The following is a 24074-nucleotide window of genomic DNA, read 5'->3' as shown; positions in this document are numbered from 1 at the left end:
TTTTTTTGTTAGAGGAGGCTACTCTGACCCACCTTGCACAATTTCCTCTCTGTTCTCTTGTGGCAGAGAAAAGGAATATTTACAGTTCAGGTACTTAATGACCCCAGGAATATGATGCAAGAGCAGAGGTGTAATTTAAAGGGTATGAAGAGATGGGGAAGATCTGATACCATATAGGAACAACATAATTCCAACAATATGCTACAAGGAATGAAGTATCTATGAAAAGCTTTATGCTGTGAAATGAGCAGCTTTCTGCACAACATCTGCCAGCAGATACAAAGGTATTATTTGTTTCCAAAATGGGTAGATCTATTCAGCTTTACTAACCACACTGTGAAGTCAAGGGAGGGACTATATTCATGGGGTGGAAAACGAGAGCATTCCATAAATGGGTTATTGAAGTAAAGTTCCCAGTTATTGCCTAGTTGAGCCTCTATCAGCCAGTACTTTAATACTTCATGTCTTGCAGCAGATGCCTTATGCTGAGCAGGTTGATTTGGAGCTATTTTTACTGAGGACCACCTTGAGACATTTACTTCCCTAAAAAGTACTTTACATTATAAGCAGCCCTCCTTATGTCTGCAGAAAAAAATAATGCTATTTGGGAATGGAAGAGGTTGTGTTTTGGCCCTAGGGAAGGAGCCGAATAACGTGTTAGAAAGGACTTAATCACTTTAAGATGTAATAGATCTCCTTCAATTTGTCTTTCCTTGTAAGATAGCCTGTCAATGTTGCTGTGCAGGTACCAGGCACCTCCTCAGCAACCAGTTTTTCTTGAACTCCACAACTGACCATCCTGCTTGTGCAGACTGTGCAATGTGGAGTGTATCATAAGGTAGAATGGATGTGTGGGGTTTTTTTGTTTGTTTTTTTGGGGTGGGATAAGGAAAAGGTTCCTGTGTAGCAACAGGGAGAGGAAGTCTTTAACTCTTCCTGTCTGACTGGAGTCGCATGAAGGAAATGTTAGGAAATGTTAACCATCCCAGAAGGAAAGATACATCTTGGAAACATCTGTGGCAAGCACAGGACTGCTTCTTCTGTGATAGATTTCAAGGCAGCAGTTGTAATGCTGGTTAAAGGAGAAGAGGGAGCCTTCAGATGAGGAGGTGTAGATGTGTGTGACAGATCTGCTGGGAATTTTCTCATGCTGTATGAAGTATGTCTACCACCATGTTTGCTTGTGATGCACCATTTGTTTATGCTCCTCACCCTGGCATTTTACCTATTTAACTATTTTGCGTGTCTGAGTTGTTCTCTGCTGCTGTAAAACTGGGAACTGGCAGAGCTTGGCAAAGCTTTACTTGGAGGATAGCAAGTCTGTTACTGAAGCTGCTGACCCAGATGGGCCAGGGATGCTTCTGTATGGAAACAACAGGTGTCTTAATGACCTGATGTAGTTTGGCCTTAAAGGTCCTTGCATGTGAGAGTATTTTGGACTTGTGAAGTTCTGTGTGTTCCTGTGCAAAGAACTACCCTACCATGCCCAAACTTCTGTGTCATAGTAGCAGCACAGGGAAGGCATTGCTGCAGCTGCTATTGCTCCCAAATCCTTACAGATAAGAGAGCATGCAGCAGCTAAATTTGGGCAGTGGGGTAGCCAGGCTCTTCCTCCTCTCCCTGTAGGCCTGTGTGCCTAAATCACATCTGGGGAGAGAACCATGAGCAAGGCACCGGGGCCGAATGCAGTGCCACCATGTGGGAGCAGAGGTGCACCCTGCAGGGTCCCGGTGTGCTCCTTTGGGTCTAGCTGAGCTGGAAAGGAGGTGACTGTGCGCAGCCACCTGGCAAAGGTTGCTGCCTCCCTGGCCTGTGGACAGAGCAGTATGTCTGAGTACTTCCCTATCTCCTCCAGGCACAATCAAGTTGCCTAGCTCAGGTCAATGATTGGTGTTGTTTTATACTGATAATTTATTTTTCCTAAGTGTGAGTGTGTGGTTTTGACGAAAAGCAGCTCTTCAGGCAACACTGTGGGGAAACACCCAGGAAGGAGTTGCAGCGAGTAGCTGAAAGGTGTGAAACTCTTTTAAAGGTACACAGGGATCTAGGAAAAGAAAGTCTCTGATGGTCTCAGATTAGTAACCCTCTGCCCTTTGCTCAGGACTTATTTGACAGCGATGGGTAAACAAAGTGTTAGTGCATTTATGGTTTGCCAGTAGAAAAAGAATTCTTAGATGTAATAAATGCAGGTGGCTAATACCACAGAATGACCAAGCTGCTTCAGAAGAGTGGTAAGATCCTGATAATGCCGTTGTTTAAAAGGACTGAGACACTATCTCACGCCTGGAACTGAGGAAAGTATTTATCATTAGTACCATGCTGCCAGATTTAGTAGTGTGAAAATAATGCAAACAGTCATCTGTAATGCAAATGTTGATGTCTGATTAATAGACAAAATAACACAAGCAATTAATCCACAAGGGAGTAGATCATTATAAATGTAAATTAGATCATCAAAGGGTAAGCCACACAGAAATAAAACTACCCCATAACATGATTAATTATTGAAATTCCAGTAAAAAAGGCATCTTTAACAATAGAGTCCTTGGAAGACATGTCATGTGGTTCATCAAGATTCTGGACAGGGTTATTTTACAATACAAAAATTGATTAGCTTCATTACAAATATGATTGGGACATTTATTCCATCTGAGATAGCATTCTGTTTTAGTAACAGAGCACAGCCTTAGCACTGAACTGACTCATTTCTGATTTGTGCACACCCAGTTTTTGCTACAGAACATAGTTTGCTTGGGTAGCTCAGGAAATACCTGCTTGCTTTCTTTTTCAGAGATAAGCATAGCCTTTACATAAATAAGTATGCTGGTACCTGCATATGATCTTAATCACCTCAAGATAAAATGTTAGAGGAAAGGCTGTCTTTCTGGTCAGGTCATAGAGATTTCTTAAAAATTAGTTTCTCTTCTTGCCTCTCAGAAAATTTTTCAGGTGACCTTGGGCAGATCACTTTATCTTTGCTGTGCTTTGTTCTCTATCTTGGTTTTGAATGTTTCAGCTTAATGATGTATAACATGAAATTATTTAAATGGTCTTCATTTCAGGTAATGCTAGGAATCTACCCTTGTAAAGTCTTGGTCACTTTTTAAAAGCTCAATTAAAGATGTTATTCTTTTCTAGCAAAGCAGGGCTTGCTGCTCTTCAAATGCTGTTAAATGTTCAAGTGAACATTTAACAGCATTTGAAGATACACAGTATTTTAGCATTGAACATTTAACAGCATTTGAAGATATGCAGTATTTTAGCACTGTTTGTAACATTAAGGGCTATGATTGTAATCTGCATCTTTCCTGAGGTTAAATTTTACATTTTCCTATTATTAGAGACCTACTTAGAAACTTGGCAGTTTTCCCCCACTTTCTATTCAAACTAGACTCAGTGTGCTTTACCACAGCAGTTTAAGTGCATTTTGCATGGCCTCATGGTGGTGTACTGAACACCCTGCAGAACTGGCCTTGTGAGGCACCTTGCTTTTTCTGCAAGGCCAGTTGGAGTTTAGATACCAAAATCAGCCAGATAGAAACTTTCTAACAGCTTTGAGTGTTAGCAAACAGAGCATTTGTCGCTCAGGCAATCCTTCCTCTAATTAATTGAATGCCCTGAGTGTTGGCTAAGCAGAGATTTTATCATGTACTCTGGTTACATATTCATTAGCTATCCCTGCTAACTTGATGTATATAGTTTACTTTATTTTGCATAGTCACACCCCTTATTGGAAGTCCTTATGTAGTTCTTTGGCATCCTCTTGACTTCTGTTTTATCAGTCTCATCTATTTCTAAGAGTAAAGATAAGAGTAAAATGTAGTTTGTTCTACTGTCCGTATGAAGTCCCCCTTATCTCGAGACTAAGTTCCTTGTGGGAACTAGTCTCTTAATAGCTGTTTTTCATTTTACAGCATAATGTGTTACAACAAGCAAGCTAAAACACACATAGCAATTATTGTGGTGACAGTTATAAACACATATTTTAACCAAGTCCAGCTGGGTAACCATGAAATAAGTTTGGTCCAGATTTCTTCAGATCACCAGGAGGTGTCTTCTGGAGCTGTGTCTTGTAAAATCTGAATTTGTTTCCAAATTTCCTGGATATCCGTAGACACTCTACCACTTTGATAGCAAAACAAGACTTAAGCATCTTGGGTTTTTTGATTACCCGAGGGGATTTGGCACTTTTAGTTCTGGCATAATGTACCTCTGATTTTACTCTGCCCAGTTTCAATGCAGTTAAAGTTGTCAGTAGGAGCTGGGAAGGTCCCCTCCATTTTGCCTGGAGCAGAGAAGTTCTCCAGTCTTTTAAGTAGACCCAGTCTCCTGGTTGGGACTCATGCACTGGTGTATTCAATCCTGTCAGTCTGGAGATCACCTTGCTTGCTGTAAATCCCATGAAGTTTTATGAAGAGAAATGAGATAATTCAGGTTGACCCCTCCTTTTAGGTGTGTGTCTCCTGTAATGTGTGACAAATGGTAGGGCTGACCGTATAGCAACTCACAGGAGCTTATTTTCCTGGTGTCCCACAGCTGAATTCTCATTTGTAGTATAGCAACAGGTAAGGCTTGGACTCCTGTCCTGGAGGTTTCCTGACATATTTTACCCAATTGCAATTTGTGTAATTCATTCAGTCTACTTTGTCACTAGCTTGGGGCCTATAAGGAGTATGAAGATGCCAAGCTATTCCTTCCAAGGCTTTCCTAACCTATTGTACCACTTCTGCATGAAGTGGGAACTACTGACTGATGACATTCCCAAAGGTACCCTGAATCTAGTTATTATTTGCTTCAACAGTATTTTAGTCACTTCCCTAGCCTCGTTGGTATGACAAGGAAAGGCTTCTGGCCACCCAGAAAAGTTACCCACCAGAACTAGGAGGTGTTAACACCCCTCTTTTCTGGGTAATTCAGTGACATTAATCTGCCAGTATTCACCTGGAACATTTCCAGATTTCATAGCTCCTAGCACTACTTTTTTAGAGTTGTTTCTTTTATAAACTATACATTTGTTGGATTCTTGATTGTACAATCTGAGCCATTTTAAATCCAATTATAGGTGTTTACAAATGTTTCAAAAGTTTTTCAGTACTCTTATGAGTGGCTTTATTTTCACAATCCACTATTTCATGCAAGATTGGTTTTGGGAGTATTTGCCTGGTTGGAGTAACTGCTCTGCCTCGTGGATCAAATTTTGCTTCTAAGGTTTCAATTAATTGCCAGTCCCTAGCACTATACTCTGATTTTTCTACTGGGAGAGGTATCTCTAGCAGGGGTATTAATGATATGTTTTCTAACGTGCCTTTTTCTGCAGCCTCTTTGGCAGCCTCATCAGCTGAACGATTCCCCAGTTCCAGTTTGGTCTTACCTGCTTGGTGTGCACTGCAGTGCATAACAGCAACCTCTGCTGGTTCCTGGATACTTTCAAGTATATCTGAGATTTGTTTTCCATTTTTGATTGATGTGCCTTGAGATGTCAAAAGGCCTCTTTCTTTCCAGATGGCCCTGGGTGCATGCACACTCCAAAATTTTTGTATTTTGAATCGGTCCAAATGTTAACTCATTTTCCTGTACTCAATTCCAAAGCTCGAGTGAGTGCCATTACACACTGGAGGGAGTGCCCATGATTCGATTGCCTCATGGTGTGTGGTCACTGCATATCCAGATAGTCATTTCCCATTTTGGACAAAGCTGCTCCCATCAGTAAACATCTCTCAATCAGAACTTGCCAAGGGTCTGTCTCCCAAATCGGGTCTGCTGGAATACACTTCTGTAGGTTGTAAGCAAATAAAGCAAAACATAGTCATACTCTGGGGTTCCTTCCACTTATTGGGCAGATAAGAACACAGCAGGGTTAATGATAGAAGTTGTTTTGATTGTCACATTGTCTCGCTGCAGCAAGACTACCTGGTACTTCAGCGTCTGGCTGGGAGGAAGCCAGTGGCCCCCTTTTTGCTTGAGTACTGACTGCACCATGTGCAGCACAAAAATAATCCCAAATGACAATCCCAAAGTCAGTTTTTAAGCTTTCTGGATCAAAGAACAGTAGCTGCTACTGCCCTCAGACAACTAGACCAGCCCTGGCTGACATTTAGGTGCTTTGTAAAGCAGGCCACAGCCCTCCTCTGCTCCCCAAGGAACTGCAGCAGCACTCACAGTGCTGTGTAATGTCTTTCATAGGTAAATAGTTCAAACAGGCACATGGAGCCCCCCAAAGCAGGACCTGCATAAGGGCTTGCTTGAGCTGTAAAAAGGCAGCCCATGAATCATCAGTGCAGACTAGAATGTCCTTTTGAGCTGTCTTCAAGAGCTCATATAGGGGCTTTACTAGCAGCCCACAATTGCTAATCCACAGGAGACACCATCCCACCATCCCAAGCAATGCATGTAACTCTCTTACCGTTTGTGCCAGTGGGCGTTGGTAAATTGCTGCTTTTCATTCCTGTCACAGCCTCCCTTGTCCTTGGAGAATTTAGAATCCCAAGTGGGTTACTGTGGTCTGGAATATTTCTGCCTTGTCTTTGGATCCTCTGTATCCAGTTAGTCCCAGAAAATTCGGCAAGGCCACAGTCTGATCCGAGCATTGCTGTTTAGTTTCAGTGACTATCAGAATGTCATCTGCACACTGTAATGAGACTCCAGTAGCATTCTGATTTTTCCATTCCTCCAGTTCTTTTGCCCATTGATTTCCAAATGTGGTGGGGCTATTTCTTTGTTTGGATTTTCGCATTCAAAAGCAAATAGCTCTTGACTCTCAGTACTCAAAGGGATGCAGAAAAAGGCATCTTTCAAATCTTATAGTCTAAACCATTTTAATTTTTCACTCAAAGTTGCTAGTAAGGTATAAGGATTTACTGCTTCTGGGTGTATATTTTCTACTATCTTTTTTATGGCTCTAAGGTCCTGTACCAGCTGGTAAGCCTTTCCTTCAGTTTGCATTCTTAACTGGCAGACTAGAAGTATTAAATTTGGATTTACATTCCTTCAACAGGCCATATTTTATACATTTTTCCACAAGGGGTTATAACCCCTTATGACTTTCTGTTTACAAAGGGTGTTGCTTTTGCCTTACTGGTCCGGCTCTAGGTTTCAATTTAATTCTTACAGGCTTGGATCACCTGGGCGCCTCTCCAGCCCAGACTATCAGGATCCCTGCATCCTCAAGTGATACTGGCAGATGTATCATGTCCAGTTTCAGAGGCTGTAATCGAAAAATAGAGGCTTCCACATAATTAGGTTCTGGAATAATAACCAGTATTTTGCCATTTTAAAATTTGATTTCAGCATTTAGTTTTTCCAAAAATTCTCTCTCAAGGAGAGGCTTTGGCAAATTGGGTAGATGCAAAAACTGGTGAGTTGTCCACTATTTTCCTAATTTAAAATGAATGGGTTGAAAAATGGCCGAGTTTGTAATTCCCTGTTGCACCAACAATTTTTAGAGAATCATTACTCAAGTTTCGTCTTACTGTGTTTAGCACTATGTTACTAGCTCCTCTGTCTACTAAAAATCCAACCTCCTCATTTTCCTCCTTGTTCCCCAGCTTAGCTGTAATCAGAGGTTCTGCCAGGGAAAAATCCTCCAGCCCCCTCAGTCATCGCCAGTGACAGTCACAGCTTGGTCGCATCCTTGTCCCCTTGCTGTCCCTGGGGGCACCATTCCTCTAGAAATTCCTTCATTAAGTCCAACTACTTTTTGTTTAGTTATTTCTTGCTGGTTTTCTCTGTTCTGAAAAACTCCCCAAGCAACATCTAACAGCTTCCCTAAATCATACTGGTCTTGTCCTTGAACCTGTTGTAATTTCTTTCTAATATCATCTGAGGATTGCCTCACAAATATGGGGGCTAATTGAGTTTTTCCTTCCTCTGTTTCAGGATCAATATTAGTATATTTTTGAGCCATTTCTTTCAGGCAATTTAAAAATTCACTAGGTGATTCCTTACCATCCTGCTTAATTTCAAATAATTTTGACATATTGATAACCTTTGGTATGGCATTTCTAATTCCATATAGTATCCATTGTTGATATCTATTTAATCTCTCTCTAAACATGGGCACATTAGGGTCCCACTTGGGATCCTCAGCAGGAAAATTAATGTCCAGTGTACCTGACAAGTTACCTGTCAAAATCTGCTCTTCCACAAACCTCCTACTGGTTTTAACAACCATCTCTCTTTCTGTACTGTCAAACAACATTTCTAGTATAGCATCTATATCCTTCCAGTCCGGATCCTGAAGTTTTATCATCATTTCAAATGCTTTTGCCGTTTTGTCTGGGTCATCTTGATAGGTGCCAGCCATCAACTTCCAATTATTAAGGTCTGTTATTGAAAATGGAACTTCTACTGTAATTGGACCACCATACCAGCTGCTTGATGGAAGCCAGCTGCTCTCACATCTCTGTGTTTAGCTCTAGCTGTCTCTGCAGTCAGACTAAAACCCTCTGTTCCTTGATACATCCTCTCTATCTCTTCTGTGTCCTCTGCTCCTTGATACATCCTCCTTGTCCTCTCTATCTTCTCTTCTAGACCTGATAAATCCACCTCTTTATGTGCCAGTTCTCTCATAATATCAGTCTCAGCAGCCTGGTCTTCTGTTCCCCCATCTAACCTGCAGTTAGGACTGACCATAACATTTAAATCATCCTTCATACTGGGGAGATGTTTAGAACAAGTTTGTCCTCTGCTGCACATAGAACAAGAACGTTTTAACCATTTTCCTTGATTCTCCCTTTCAAGAGCCAGCTCAAAAGGGTCTGAGGGGGCTGGATTCAAGCCACAATCTTTCTGCCATTCAGGATGATTCCGTAAAGTGAAAAACATATCAGCATACATAACCTCATCCCATTTCTGTTCCCGTCTTAAAAACAACATTAACTTTAACAGTGTATTATAATTCAAGGTTCCATTTTGTGGCCACTTTTCTCCAGAGTCTAGTTGGTACAACGGCCACCGCTGATTGCAACACTTAATCAAATTCTCCCTGGTCGCTGGTCCCCAAGGGGGGCCTCCAATCTTTTTCCAATGTTGCAAAAGGCAACCAAGTGGGGATTTTTTCACAATGCCCCTTTTAGATTGTCCACTGCCCATCTCTGAATAGTACACCCAAAATGCTACAATACAGATACAAATGCAAATACAAAGCAATTATGGATTGATAAAACCAAGTAAGATAGCAAATTCTGGAATATCAAATAACCCACCCAATGCCCTTATATGGGCAGGATTCCCAAAAGAATGCCTTATTATCAAATAGGCTCTTACCTGTGTCCCAGACTGGTCCGGGGATCTGTGGTCTTCTCCAGGAAAGTCCCGGTGCCGGCATGAAGATCCAGAGATCCCTCGGATCCACGGGAGATCAGGCAGAGTTTCCCATTGGGAGTTGCCAAAAATGTTACCGAAATCGGCCAGGCAGACACTTTCTAGCACGGTTTTGGGTGTTAGAAAGCAGGCATTCCTCACAGCAGTGCTGGGCACTCAGAGGCTCCAGTGCACTGGGCATCGGGTAAGCAGGCTTTTTATTGTACACACTGATTACACATTCATTAGCTCTCCCTGCTTACTTGGTGTGTAGGGATGACTTTGTTTTACATAGTCACACCCCTTATCAGAAGTCCTTACATGGTTCTTTGGGGTCTGTCTTCAGTGCTGGGTGTGCTTTGTAGGGGGCTGGCCCTCAACCCCCACTTTTGAGTAGCTGCAGTGTGATTGTTTTGCATAACTTTACTGTGCCAGCCTTGCAGAGCTGAGCTGGCATCCTGCTTGTGTTTTGCATGACTTCTGTTTTGTTGGCCTTATCTACTTCTCCAAGGCTACCTTGTTCCCTTTATTTGATAAGAGTAAACTGTTGTTCTGTTCTGCTGTCCTTATCATTTTGATATCTGTTGCTGGAATGAGTATTTGAAAGAGTGTCAGAGAGAAGAAAAATGCAAGAAGCATCTCTGGTACTGGCAGGCAGGCCTGTGAGCAGTCAGGACTAGTAGCAGGGGTCCAGAAAGGGCTGACAAGAAAGGTTTGTATGCAGGACAAGTTGACAAGAATGTTGAAGCTGAAATAGAATTTGAACAACTTTGTCTTGCTGTTCAGTTTCTTTTTTTTTCTTTTTTGTTTGAGGAAACAAGATTTTCTAAGTATTATATTGTGAATAGATATTATCCAGGACATGCCATATCTTTCCTCACTTTCTCTTATCACAAGGAAGAGAAGCCCAGTCTAAGTTAGCCTCTGGGATAGCAAGTGGCTCAGAAAAGGTTTTGTGTGCTGTTCTCCTTAGACTTCCATATGCTGCTTTGTCTGTCCACATCTTTATCTAACCTTCTGTATATTCCACCTGGGAGAGAGTCACAAGTCCTGGTTATGTCAGAAAATTACATCACCTCTCTTGAGCCCCAGTTTTTCTCTTGCTTTGGCACCTTACTTTTCAATTCAGTTTTGCTACAGTCTTTTTTTTCCCTCTGCTTTGAAAGACAGGAGGTTGAAACTCTGCAAAAGATAGGCCTCCTTGGAGCCTCTTGGCTGTTAAGCAGCACTGAGTCTTGCTGGTCCCACACACAGATTGGTGTCTCAACCATGGTTTGAAATTGTTATCCAGAAAGTTTTCCTTCACTACAAGCCACAGTCAGTAGTTTTTATTGCTACTGAATATTATTTTCAGCTCTGGCAAACTTAGCTTTAGAAATAGCACTAGAGTGCTGACGCTTGTGATGCAAATTTCTGTAGCTGAGAAGGCCACCTGATGGTAAATGTTTCTGCTTCTTCCTTCAGTCAAATGGCTTTGAGGCATTTCTTAGAGGAACTTGGTTGGAATATTGTATTAGGTACCTTTGTGCTTTTGAGGCTTCAACAGCTAGATTTAAATACTGTAGAACATATACAGAAAACCCAGGGAATGAGGAACAAATACCTGCCAAGAAAAAGCACTTTTGCATTTTTATACTGTCATTATATTTTAAACCCCAACCCTTCTGGCCTGATTCCTGTGTACAGCTCTCCTGTACAGGAAAAAAACTTGGCTTTGACTACCCTTTCATTTTTTGCTCCTGAGCCTCTGGTGGTACCAGCAAGTCACTTCTGTAAGCATCCAGGTTTAAATAGCAGCCTTTTTAGCCTGTAGTGGAAAGTGTCCCACCTGCTCCTCTTCTGCCCAAGGAGAGTGAGTACAGTGCCTTGCCCTGAGGAGCTGGGAACATAAACGGTAGAAAATGTGTTTTCCTGAGTTCCCATAAGGCTGTACTGAGAACCCTGGAGGGAGAAAGGCAGCTGAGAAGAAATGAATGTTGGTAAATGCTATTAAAAGCTACTAGACAGGGAGACAAATGAATGCAAGATACATAGGGCTGTTAAGTGAGGGAGACTGCAAACCTAATTTTTGCCAGCGGCATGAGGAATGAAACAAGAAAGGTGGCACTCAGTAGGGTCGCTTGGCTCCTCATAAATTTTGAATTGTCTGCCTTTCCTTTTTTTAATATCCTGTAGAATGAAAAGCTGGGATCATTACAAGATGTGCTGGTGAAGGTGATAGGAAGTGGGAGAAGAAATTTCTGTATTCTGGCCTTAATTTCTCTGATTGTCAATGATTTGTTAGTCAGTTATCTGGGAGTCAGATACATCTCTAGTTTGTTAAAGTGTAGATTATGTTGTTCAATTTATCTTGCCTGTATCTTTAGAACCACAGTTGGCAGGACAATATTTTGGACTCATTCCAATGAAGAAAAAGATTTTAATTTTTCAGCACCCTCTGTGCAGAATGGCACTTAAGCTTCATATATTTCTACAATTTTAGTGGGAATGTAAAGAAGTTGCTGTTTAAAACAAACAGGATAGGGCCTAATAATTTTAATTAAGGGGAGGAGGAGAAAAAGAAGGAAAGGCAGCCCTTTGGTATTGGGCTGGGACTTTCATGTGTGGTACAAAATGACTGAGTGCTCCCAGAGAGCAAACACTCAGTGCTAATGAGAAATTACCAGTGAGGTGTGAGCAGCTGCTTTGCAGAGCAAGACCCATGAATTGGTCTTTTAAACTTTGTCAGTCCCTTCTCATTTCATCCTCAGCTGACTTGCAGCCCTCTAAAAAATGAGGTCTAGGTGTATTTGCCATAGATTTGTCAAGTGCCTCGGGAGGCCTGTAGCAGCTCTGCACATTGTGTGCTGTGATCCATCCCTGTGGGAGGGTGGTGGGAGCATCAGCATCACATGTGGATTTCTTCTGCTTGTAAATAGGTTAAGGCTGTGTCTTGTGATCTGATTATAAATTCTCTGGAGGTCAGCTGAGGATTTTGGTTAATATCTTGGCCTTTCCACAGGAACCTTCACATTTGAAGTGCATTTTTTTGGACCAATCCTATGTGATCCCTAAGAGTGGCCATTCTCTTTGGTGGCACTCTGAATTCCAGCCAGATAAAGTCTCAGCTTTTCATTGCTGTCTCTGTTCTTCACATGAGGTAGGTGTTTTTCAAGAAGGTGTTTTTAAACTGTGTCTGTCTCCATAAACTTTCCAGGCACAGTTGTCTTTACAAGGTGGGAGAAATGTATATTTAAAGGCATTATTTAAAATAATTCCCAGACAAAATGAACTTCATTGAAGTGTCCTTAGGCAAGTACCTGAAGTGTCTTAAATTCAAGAAAGACACATAGGCCAGCCTTCTTTCTCCTGTCTTTTGTGGATGCCATCTAGATGTGTGCTTCTTAAAATGCTGTATGCGCATGAGTACTCAGCTCTCAGTGCAGTGGGGTTCTCAGCCTGTCCCCTACAATGTACATATCAGCAGCAGTCACATTAATATTGGTGGGAATAGTGGGGAATAATTTACTGATTTCTGCACCAGTTAAACTCATTTAATGGAAGGGTGAGTGTTTCAAAGCTGGATATATCAATGTCTGAGTTTCATTCCTCTGGCATCACGGTTTTTTGAAAACAAAAGCTATGTACTATCTAGAGAGTTTTCCGTTGAACTTTCCATAATTTTGTGATCAGGTGCTGTGCAATTCATCAGGTAATTGGTCTGTGTCCAACCCAAAATATTTCAACAGGAGTATGTACATGACCACCAGTTTGAACTAATTAAATAATTGCTTCCATTAAGCTGAATGTAATTAATGCAAATTAGATAATAGAGAAAGGTAAGTGGGCAACTTAACTCTGTGGTTTTGTTACAGAATTTTCAATGATTTGCTTTGTGGCAAAGAGGAAAGTATTAGAAAATATTGCTACTGAACAGCTCAACTGAAAAGGGATCATCTAGCAGTATGGATGGCTGCATGTTAGACTTGTGCTGAAATAATTTTATACTTCTCTAAGGTTGTATGACAGGTTATAGTTAGAGCTGGGAGGGAGGAGGCTTTTTTTTTTTTTCCTAAAGGAGCTTTTAAGGCCTAGAAAACTCGAATATGCAGACAAGGTTGTGTCGTTACCTGAAATGGCCCAGCAGTGTCCATGGCCCAAAAGGCAGTGATCCAGTGCTTGGACATGGGGCGGGGAGGCAGAGGGCCAGGCACAAGACTGTGTGACCAAGGCAAGGCCCAAAGGGTTTGACCTTCATTACAGCTCCATAGCAAATAAATGTGTTATTCCTGAGATGAGTATCTTCTCACTTACCAGGGCTTTGGTTGTTCTTGGCAGGGATTCTTTTCCTCCATTCTATTTTTATTTTTTAACACCAGAAATGCCAGCCTGAAACCAGAAAAACTTTATGAAAGTCAGGAAAATTATGAAACCCTCTTTATTTGAATTTACCTCAGTGTTTTTGAGTGTTGTGTGTCTTCACAGGAAAGAATGTGCTCATCTCTAGCATGGTACTTGAAGAGCTTTAAAAAATGTGAAATTTTCTGTGTTTTAAATGCTCCTGTCTCGTCCCAGAGCAAAGAAAGCCCAACTGAAGCAGGCATAGCTGGGACGGGATGAAGTCTTGATCACCCATCTTGCTGAACAGAGCCCAGCCAGAGGTGTCCCCAGGCACAAGCAGAAAGCATCAGAACTCTTCCATTTCAGTGCCTTGTATATGAGGATTTCCCTGAAAACTGCTGCCAGCAGCAGTGCTGGATATTGGGAGACTGACAATCAGTGAATTCCTGGTAATTTTGTCCTTGCCACTGCTGCTATTAGGGATGAACCACAATAGTTCAGTTGTCAGTGAAAGCTAGGGAGGAGGGCAGGTGTGATCCTACACGAATTTCCTCCTTATTCTCACCTGCATAACTGTCCCTGCTCTCTGAAGTCATATGCTGGAGTACAGAATTTACCTTCCTTGTCCTGTTATTTTAAACGTCTCCTAAGAATCAGATAAGATCAAATCCCCTCAAATGTGCTTTAGATAAATGGCTTGCTCTTTGTAAGCAAAAGCAAAAGTTTGAATTGCCTTGACATTTTATAATCTTTCTGATTTCACGTGCTGAAGTTGAAATGCATTGCAAAAGGCCTTTGTCATTTTTCTGAAGTCTGCTGGGTCTCTGAGGACAGGAGTAATATCCTCACTTCCTTGCAGTCTCGTTTCTGTATCTGGTCCTGCAACCTTCAGAAGCTTGATGTAAGGTTTTGTTTTCCTCAGGACTGTGCTGGCTTCTGGACAGTTTAGGCATACTTGTTGCTAAATTATATCTGATGAGAAAATGTGAGAAGATCAAATAGGGATTTATTCTCTGGAATACTTCAGCTACATGAGTTGCTCCAGGGTGAAGCTGGGTGACTTCTCTTCAATCACTACTGTCCTATTCTCCATGGTACTGATCTCTGTTTGAGCTGCTGGAATTTATTATTTGGGGAATGAGCTTTCCCAGCCTTGGCCTCTAATCTTATTTACTTGTGAACAATCTGTATACAGCATTGACACAAAAATTTTCTGTGCCAAGCTAATATGCAGTGCAAGGGATAACATATTTAGATGTCTGTGTTGGATTTGGGAGGCTGTGAAGCTCATCTTTCCTGCCTTCTCTTATCAAATAGTTGACTGCAGCATTCTGCTACCGTGCAGCCTGTCAGGAGTAGAGTTATTTCTGTCAAGGGAAAGAGAGAAAGACAATTCAGTCCTTTTCTCTTTCTGCTCTGTTGCTTCAGGAGATGCAGAGCAATGTGATCCCTGAGGATCTCTGCAAATAGTGAGATGAGGATATATAGAGAAGGCAAAAATCAGCTACAGGAGGCCATGCATTGAGAAATTGCAGATTCAATTGATTTTTGATACCCCAGGCTTTAAATTGCTTTTTGGTAGTAGGCATTATAGATGATGCTGTCTTAAGGAGGCAGACAGCACCATCAGGGCTCTTCCATGGACACGGCAGGGGTGGGGAGGGCTGTTGTCAATGAGCTGTCAAATTCCTACACCAAAATGACTCTTTTGATAGTCACTTTTTCCACATAAATGTCAGAATTAGTGATTCTTTATTGGTGGTAAAGCATTTTGTCAATCATTTCTCTCTTGAAATGAAAACAATGCAATTAATAATGCTGAAAAGAAATGTTTCACAAAGGACTTGAAGATGTACTGATTTTGAGTCCTGGCGAAAAACAGAGTCTTCAGTGTGCCACTGTTTTTGAAAAATTTGTTTTCTGACAAAGCTTCTTTTGGTAAGGAGTGTCACACATCAGGGGAGATGAAGAGGTAATGAATGGCTGTTGGGTCCGATGGGTCTGTGTGTGTGATGTGATCCTCCTTGCTTAAAAACACACTCACAGGTGAGACCCACCTGCAAAGATTATGCTCATTAGAGCTCTCCAGCTGGAAGGACAAGGACTGTGGCTCACATGGCTGGCATTCATGTATTTTCTAATCTGCATTTAGAGAGTTCCCCAGTCTTTCAGCTGCCTGGCTGTCCTTGGCAGCTGAGTCAGACCTGCTCTTAATCCCAAATTTCAGCCAAGGCTGAACCTTGTGTACCAAGGCATGGAGGTCTTGAGCTAGAGATGTCTTCCCTCCCAGGACACAGACTGCCCTGTTTGTTGCACTTAGGACATGATGAAAATATAATTTATTTAATCTAATATGTTTAACATTGGCCATACAGCCACTGCCCTTCAGCTATCTGGTTTGTGTTTGTGATACTTTTTTTCTTCCCCCTGAAAACGGAGCTTTTTGTATCAGTTGAAACAGCTGCAGAAGAGCAAGGAATTTGCCTTTGTATGAAGTTTTCAAAGTAATTATTTATGATTCTAAGATGATTGGATATGTTTCAGTGTCAGCACCAGGTATGCATTTTTAAGAATGCTATTGAAACTTTCATACAAACAATCTACTATATATGTTCCTAGGATATTATTTTATTTGATTAAAGAAAGTATTGACTGCAGTGCTATTGAATAAACTCTCATTTAATCTTTCAAAACATCTACAGCACTTTCCTCCTTCCAGGACAGGCAGAATTTAAATGAACACCAAGCAAAAAAGAGGACAGGAAGATTTTTTGACGTTACACCCCTTTTGCTTTAACTGGGACTAGTTAGGCTGAATACATAATCACAAGTTCAGAAGCTTAACTTTTTGTTGAAGGGAGCTTCTGTAGCAAGAGTTTGAAAAGTCTCAGTGTGATTGATGTCAAGTAAGCATGAAGTTGCACTGGCCTTGAGCTTGTTCAGTGCAATAATGTGAACTAACCGCAGTGAAAAATCAACAGCTGCAGTCTTGGGCTAGCACAGCTTCCGGATTATGACAACAAAGAGACCTCGAGTTCTTTATCCTTTGAGAGTTAAATGAAAAAGTTAAAAGGAGAACTTTGTGGTCAGTGTTTTGATGGGGTCAGTATGGTTTTAGACACTTTCAACAAAATGGATGCTGACATTCCTTGTTATCTAGTTTTCTGGCAGACATGAAAATTTAAGTTAATAAAACAAAAAGATTAATGAAAAGGGAAGAAATCTATTTTAGATTTTAATAATGGTTTCTATGCTATTTATTTATTTATAGTAATTTTATAATTAATTAAGTTTTAGATTTTAGCATTGCTGCCCATAGATATGTTTCGTTAGGTGGGCAAAAGAGCTTCTCCTTGGCTTCAGGTAAAAGTTCAGAAGGCTATGTGTCTGGTCAGTTGTATTTTTATATGTAGAACGCTGTGCTAAAATGAGGAAGAATTTGCAGTGAAAGAGTTGAAGTCGTGGTGATCTCTAGGAGAGTTCACTAGGTCAAGCAAATTCTCTCTCTATCTAATGCTATAAATCAAGCTAGATCAAGTATACAGAAGACATACAAGCACTTTCTTGGCTTGGAAACAAAGCAGAAACATTGCAGAAACAATTCACCTATAAGTTTACTCAAACTTTTGTTGGTTTTGTTGCTTTTGGTATTTGAAACTGGAGCAAATATGGGATTTTCTTCTTTCTAATAAGCTGGAAACAAAAATAAAGACACATTTGTCCCGATGAAGTCCTTTTTACTGCATAGCACTCTCCCAAGATGATTTCCATTCATGCCTCACTTCTATGAAGTCCTCTCTTAAAAGCTGCTGGGAAATAGACTTTGGATGCATTTTCCCAGTTGTGAATAATCTGTTCCTGTGGTATGGATGTGATTTGGATAAAAGACATTATGAGGGAGAGCAGATTTTGTACCTTGCATGGCACTCCAGGCTCCGTGCCTGACACAGTAATGCTGTTCTAGGCAGCAGAAGTGTTCAGAAGTGAGTAGGGACACATTGATGCAATCAGTAGTTCATAGTCTCCTTTCCCAACTAGAATTACTTCTTTCCTGAAAGATCTTCTAGTGCTGTATTTGAATTGTTTAATGTATGCAATAGATTTTTTTTTTCCTTCTTGGTATGTCTCCTGTACTGTGTGCTTAAATGGGAAGGAATGGCCTTATTTCTTCTGACTGTCTAATTAATCTGTTTTATTTATTCAGTAATTAGACCATGCAGGTTTTTTTTTTTCAAGCCATGAAGTAGAAGATAGGAGTGCTGAACATCTGTGTTTGTTCCTGTGGATTGAGTCTGGTTGAATAAAGGGCATCCTCCAGTGTCATCCTCTTTACTTGAAAAAGGTGTTTGAAGTTCACCTTTTTGGATGAGATTCAACCAAAGGCAGGGAAAGCCTGCTGGTAAAAGAGGCATCAAACGCCTTGCAGGCCTTTTGAAAGAGTTAGATCTCTCTCTGATCTCACTGGTTTCAGTCAGGCTATTTCCTTTTGGCAAGGGAAATGAAATCTTGCGATTTCAGTGGGGATCAGTTGGGCAAGCTTTGGTCCTTGTCCCTGCACTTCATGGCATCCCATGCCTTTTAATGGCTTTCACTTTGGTGAAGATTTTTTTTCCATATCCGTGCCATGTCACTCATATCTTCCCCTCAAAGTTGTGTCTTCCTCCTTGATTTTTTTGCCCTGATTTTGCAACATCTGTGAGGTTAGTTTTGGCATCTTTTGGTCCTTTGTGCTGCACCTCATGTAATCCCGGTCGATTTTCTTGTAGTCACTAAATGTCACAAATTTCTGTGTTTTTTGCATTTTTTTCAATTGCATTTCATTTGATCATATGTCCTTTCCAGAGTGTTTATAAGTCTGTATTTTCTGTTTCGCAAGATTTCATTTCCGTTCCTGAAAGGAAATTAAATTTTCTTTATTAGGTCTTTAAGCATCTTGTCTTTCAGGATTAATCTGTGCTCTTAATTGTCCATTCCCGGTGTTTTTTGTTTCTCCAAATATACTAATTTTGCCTTAATAACTATGGAAGTCATTGCATTGGCATAAAACCACTTGTTATTCTACTTATAGCATTCTTTGCTTAAAAGCCTTCCCTTCAAAACCTTTCAGCCACTCCTTAATTGGCGTGGTGGGGGATGAGAAGCACGAATAGAGCCACAGCACTTGGTAAATCATTTCTTCTCAAGGTCTCTGGGCTCCTGGAAGAAGGGAAGTGTCACCCTGTCACCTTTTTACTGAAATCTGCTGGTAACAAGTTATTGGGGTGTTGATTCCCAGGCACTTTGCATTGGGAGGGGATCTAACATCTGCACTTGCCAAGTCTCCTGTGGGCTTTGATGAGACTTCATGTGCAGTGGGGAAGCAGTGTGCATTTGTATGTGAGTCTCATCATGATGTAAGTGAAGTGCCACAGAGATGAGTAATGGAGAGGGGCTGAGATGAGAGAGCTGGGACTATTCAGCTTTTAGAGGAGAAGACTCAGGGGGAATCTTATCAATATGTATAAATAGCTGAAGGGAAGGTACAAAGAAGATAGGAGTAAGGCTCTTTTCAGTGGTGCCCAGTGACAGGAGCAGAAGCACAGACTGAAACAGTGGAATTTCTGTCTGAATATCAGGAAATACTCTTGCTGTGAGGGTGACTGAGTGCTGGCACAGGCTGCCCAGAGAGGTTGTGCAGCCTTGTGGTTGGAGATCTTTAAAAGCTGTTTGATACAATTCTGGGCAACCTGCTCTTGAGTGCCCCTGCTTGAACCAGACAGTTGGATCAGATGTCCTCCAGGGCTCCCTTCCAACCTCAACCAGCCTGAGATTCTGTGAAGTTCAGTTTTAATACAGGGCATCATGTGGGCAATGACCTGATCTGAGATGGAGGTTTAATTTTACATCTGCCTTGTCTCGTCCAGTGCTATGTGCAGTTACTTCATTCTTTTGTACAGTATAGTCCCACTAATGATGCCTTTTGCTGCTATACGAATGGGGTTCTTTTAATTTTTTTTTTTTTATTTAATAAGTTTTATAAAATCTTTTCAATTTCTGTATCCATGAGATTTTGGGAAGAGCTCTGCTTTCTTTTAAAGCTATAAATGAAAAAGTAGTTTCTGTGGTTATACAAAAAAAAATCAGAAGTATCCTTGAAAACCAAAACAGTATGCAAGACAGAGATTCTAATGCTCTGTGTTTTATGAAAATATTTTGATTTTAGAAAGCTGATTTTAAATTTTTCTTTTCAGTTTCTTGTATTTTGTTTTTCAGTGAACTTCCCCACCTCCTCTGCCCCCCAGTATTGGATTGATACATTATATACTCTGGATGTGTAGAATTTATGTACGTGTTTTCTTTGAATCTCAAGTCCATGAAGTGCTCATATCTGATCCAGTGTTTAATAGGATTCAGATTATGCAAAGAAGCTGATAATGCTGCCCTGTTCTAATGAAGTGCTTGGGCATGGGGCTAAGTGGAAACAAGCTGTTTGCGATGTTCAGAAGTGCCCATGGGAGAAAGGAGCTTAAATCCCATTGAGAGTGAAGAACATCATCCCACCAGCTTTAGAACATGATGTCTCCCCTTGTTCTGCTCCTGCTGCCATTGGTGGGTGTTGTCATTCTGACAACTTCAGGAGCCAAGCTGTGGTTTCATGCACCATCCTTTACAGTCACACCTTGCCAGTTTTTCTCTATTAGGTTCCATAGTTAATGGAGGGGGAGGTCTCTTTTGTCCTTCTCAAAGGCACTGTTAGAAAGAGTTTTTTTCCTTGTATTTTGTAAAAGATGTGCAACTTCTGACACACAGGCCTTGTTTTGCAGGTCCCCAGTGTGCTTGCTGCAGAGAGGCCACCTTGTCAACTGGGATCACATCAAGTGCTCTGAGCTCCTGTTCCTCCATTAGGTACGTGAGCAATTGTGATCTATTTATTGATTTGAAATAACTTTCTGAGTAGATAATTACATTTCAACTGCAGGCCTCAGTGAATGGCTTTGTAGAGAGCAGAAATGACAATCTGCAGAAAGTAGTACAGTTAATATAATGGATCAGACTGGTACCAGGAGATGTTGCTTACTGCTGATGTGGGTTGTGTTTCCTTCTTTCCCCTGGGGTGTGGTGGCCTGGAAAGACATTGTAGTGAGCCCTTTGTGTGAGGGGACTGAAGTGGGAATTGAATTATTAGCCCAGGATCCTCTGTTTTTTCTTACTGGCAAACTAGCTTCATATGATGTGGCTGCTGTTTACCTGAATACTGAGCACAACTGTATTCCTTCATACTCAGATCACTTTTTTCCTTGTTTGTTTGCTTTATGACAAATGCTGATATGAGAATCCACTGTTCGAGAAAAAAAAATGGAAATAATAGATAAAAACCAAAGTCATGCATGAAATCTGCCAATCTTCATTCTTTCCCCCAAATTTAAATTTTTTTTGCACAGCATATGTATTTTGAATAGGAAAAAAAAACTAGGTCAAATCCTTGAAATCATGTTATAAAAACAGTGAAGGTGTAGAAGAACGCACTGTGGGAAGGAAAGGGACAGATCAACAGATTAAAAAAAGAGGTGCTGCAGCACCTGACAGAGTTGCTGTACCTATATAGTTGATCACCCAGCAACAAATGGCTGAGAGACTGAGATATATTTGTGATTATCTCACAGAGTGCAGCTCCTGAAGTAGGCAGAAAGGAAGATGACGATGCATTGGTGTTTATGTTCAGTCCCTTTGAAAGCCCTGTAGGGAAAAATATTTCTGAATCTTCTGGAAGACTAAAGCTGGAAATAAAACACTGTAATAACTTCCAAGTGGGTATATCTGAAGTGGTGAAGCTTTTCAATAGAGGCTCAGTATTTTCCCTTTATTTTATTTGAATACTTCCTATTTTGGATTCTTTTAAGCAGTTACAGGCAACAGAGTGACCAGTCCCAACCTGAGGAAAGTCAGATTTTGTCAAAAATCCAGAAAGAAAAATAATTTCTGGCTTTCAGTTTAAAAGAAAGTACAGGTGATAGCAAATAGCAAGTCCTCACTGTTTGCAAGCTACTGAAGACACTCAGAGAAACAATCACCATGACATGGTGTCCCTTTGCACTGGGAATTGCAGGTGTTTATTTAAGTCCATGTAGGTTTGTGGACTTCTGCAGCACAGGTAAATTGAGGATTTGATCAAGGTCCATAGTGTGAAGTGGAATTGAAGTCCGTTGATGTTAATTGATATCAACTTTTGACTTGGTTAATCTCACACCCTAAAAAGGGTGGCATCTCTCTTAGGAAGTTTTGCATTGCTTGATTTTCAGTAATTCTCCTTCTGCTCCTACATATCTAGGTCTTGGATTGCTTTGGTTTTATGGTGTTTGGGGTTTGTTTGTTTCTTTGTTTTGGTTGTGTGGGTTTTCCTCCCACTTTTTTAAAATGTATTTTTTTTGTTTCTGATGTGTATCTTTGAATCTATAACTTCCATGTTAAGTTACTTGTGGAATTAAGATCTGTTCTATGTTGTTAATCTTACCCTGTGTCAATCAAATTGAATGAATAAATCTCAGTGATTTATGCTAGAAAATAACTGTTTTTGTTACTTTTTCTCCCTTCATTTGGTCTGTGAAAGCTAAAGTACCTGTTGTTACATGGGCGCCTCAAAAGGGCTTTTCTGTCTATTTAGGTTTTGCAATTAAATGGAGCAGGTAGTGTAGTTGTTGGTAGCGTGGCCATAATTTACCCGCTAATATAGTCTTTAATTGGACTAGGGTTTTTTGGTTTTATTTACTGAATTACTGTGTCAAAACTTGAACAACTTTGCTTTCAACTCTCAAACTGAATTACAGATTTAGGCCAAGGAGATGCAGCAAGTATAAGCCTTCAGCAGTTGGACTGACCCAATTTTATGCATTGTTAGTGATTTTGTTGATTTTGTATTGTTATATATTTAACTCTACAGAGCTTCCAGGCAAGGTTTGAAGAAGAGTGGGAGGCTTTGTTTTCTTTGTGACTGTAAATATTCACACAGGATGACTGTCTGGTTTGGAAGATACAACTCTTAAGACCATGTTTACTTGCTCATCCTTACAGCATTGTGCACAGCACTGCTTTATAAAGTGTGCAGGGAAAAAAAAATCAAGCAAAATCTGTTCCTCTGCAGAAATTTCTTAGATTGAGTCTTTAAGGGGGGGTCTTTACAGACTAAGGAGAAACACTTATTTCTGGTGAAGGAGAAACAGTAATTTCTGGGGTAGAGCTTTTTGGGTAAACATGGTGAATGAGTGCTGAGGGCATCTCTTTGGGCTGACAGTGAATGTGTTTGATTATGCACATAGTAAGTGTTTGTACTTCATACAAAAGAAATGTGAAAATGTGAGTCTCCCAGGTAGCATTTCACCATGGAAATCAGGTAGTGTGAATTGTTATCTCAGTGTGCTGTCACTGGGAGGTGAGATTTAACCAGAATAGTCACTTCTGCTGTGCAGACAAGGAGATGACCTTGTGGAGAAGTGGCACACTGTGGTGTTCCTTTCCTGACACAAAGAGGGGGGAAAGGCTGCCTGTGTCAGTGTAGTACTTGCACACAGACAAGGAGTCTAGACCAGAAGCTGTCAGGTTGTAGATTCTGAAGGATTTAAAAGGATCTTTGTGCCATGAAGAGGCTTTCTACCTGCATGCCTGATGTTAGGAATGGAGTTGTTGTGGAGAGGAATAATGCTTCGCTTTCCCTGCCAGCGTTTGTTTTTCTTTAGCTCTTCCTGCTTCTCATCTCACTGCTGACAAGGAGGCTGGTTTGCCATACTAAACACCTTAGGGTTGACAGGATGGAGAAAACCTACAGGCTCCTTTGACAGCAGTAATCAATAAGAAGTGAAAAAATCTCACTCTCAGAAGCCCTTTTCCAGCTGTAAATGGCAATGGAAGTCCTGAAGGTGAAACTCTGATTTTTAGCCCAAATTGTGAACACAAAGAACCGGGAATCTGGGACCAGGGAAAATATTTGCAAATCAAGAGTTTCTTGCTGCTTATCTGTGTGCACTTCAACCAAGAGGGAGAACTGCATTGTGCGAGACAGTCCTCAAAAATGCCTTCCTCAGCCCGTGGGCTGGGGCTTTGCTTACTGCATCCCCCAGCACTTAGACTCATAGAATTGTTAAGGTTGGAAAAGACCTTTATGATCATGGAGTCCAACCAATAACCTGGCACCACCATGTTCACCATTAAACCATGTCGCTTAGGGTGCCTCATCCACACATTTTTGAGACTTCCAGGGATGATGATTGCACTTTCCTAGGCAGCCTATTCCAATGCCTGGCCACCCTTTAAGTGAAGAAGTTTTTCCTACTATCTAATCTAAACCCGTCCTGGTGCAACTTTGGCCATTTCCTCTCATGCTACCACTTGTTACCCACCACTCACCACCACCTCTGGGCCCAGCCATCTGGTCAGGTTTTTACCCAGTGAGCAATGCACCCACCCAAAGCCATGAGCAGCCA

At 41.0% G+C, this 24074-nt stretch overlaps 1 protein-coding gene across 5 annotated transcripts in view; it reads left to right on the top strand.

Moving 5' to 3' along the window:
• Positions 1-24074, top strand: part of TSPAN4 (tetraspanin 4) — a 416627-nt gene that overhangs the window by 129711 nt on the left and 262842 nt on the right. For 3 of the 5 annotated variants that reach the window (XM_030950221.1, XM_030950219.1, XM_030950223.1), the window contains 2 exons: positions 12302-12439; positions 20424-20505. The gene's annotated coding sequence lies outside the window, so the exon portion shown is untranslated. The remainder of the gene's footprint in view (positions 1-12301; positions 12440-20423; positions 20506-24074) is intronic. The other 2 variants (XM_030950222.1, XM_030950220.1) reach the window with 1 other exon arrangement.

Source organism: Camarhynchus parvulus, chromosome 5, assembly GCF_901933205.1.
Source record: "Camarhynchus parvulus chromosome 5, STF_HiC, whole genome shotgun sequence".
Taxonomy (NCBI): Eukaryota; Metazoa; Chordata; class Aves; order Passeriformes; family Thraupidae; genus Camarhynchus; species Camarhynchus parvulus.
The sequence above is the reverse complement of the archived record's forward strand: the minus strand, read 5'-3'. Positions and strand labels throughout refer to the sequence as shown.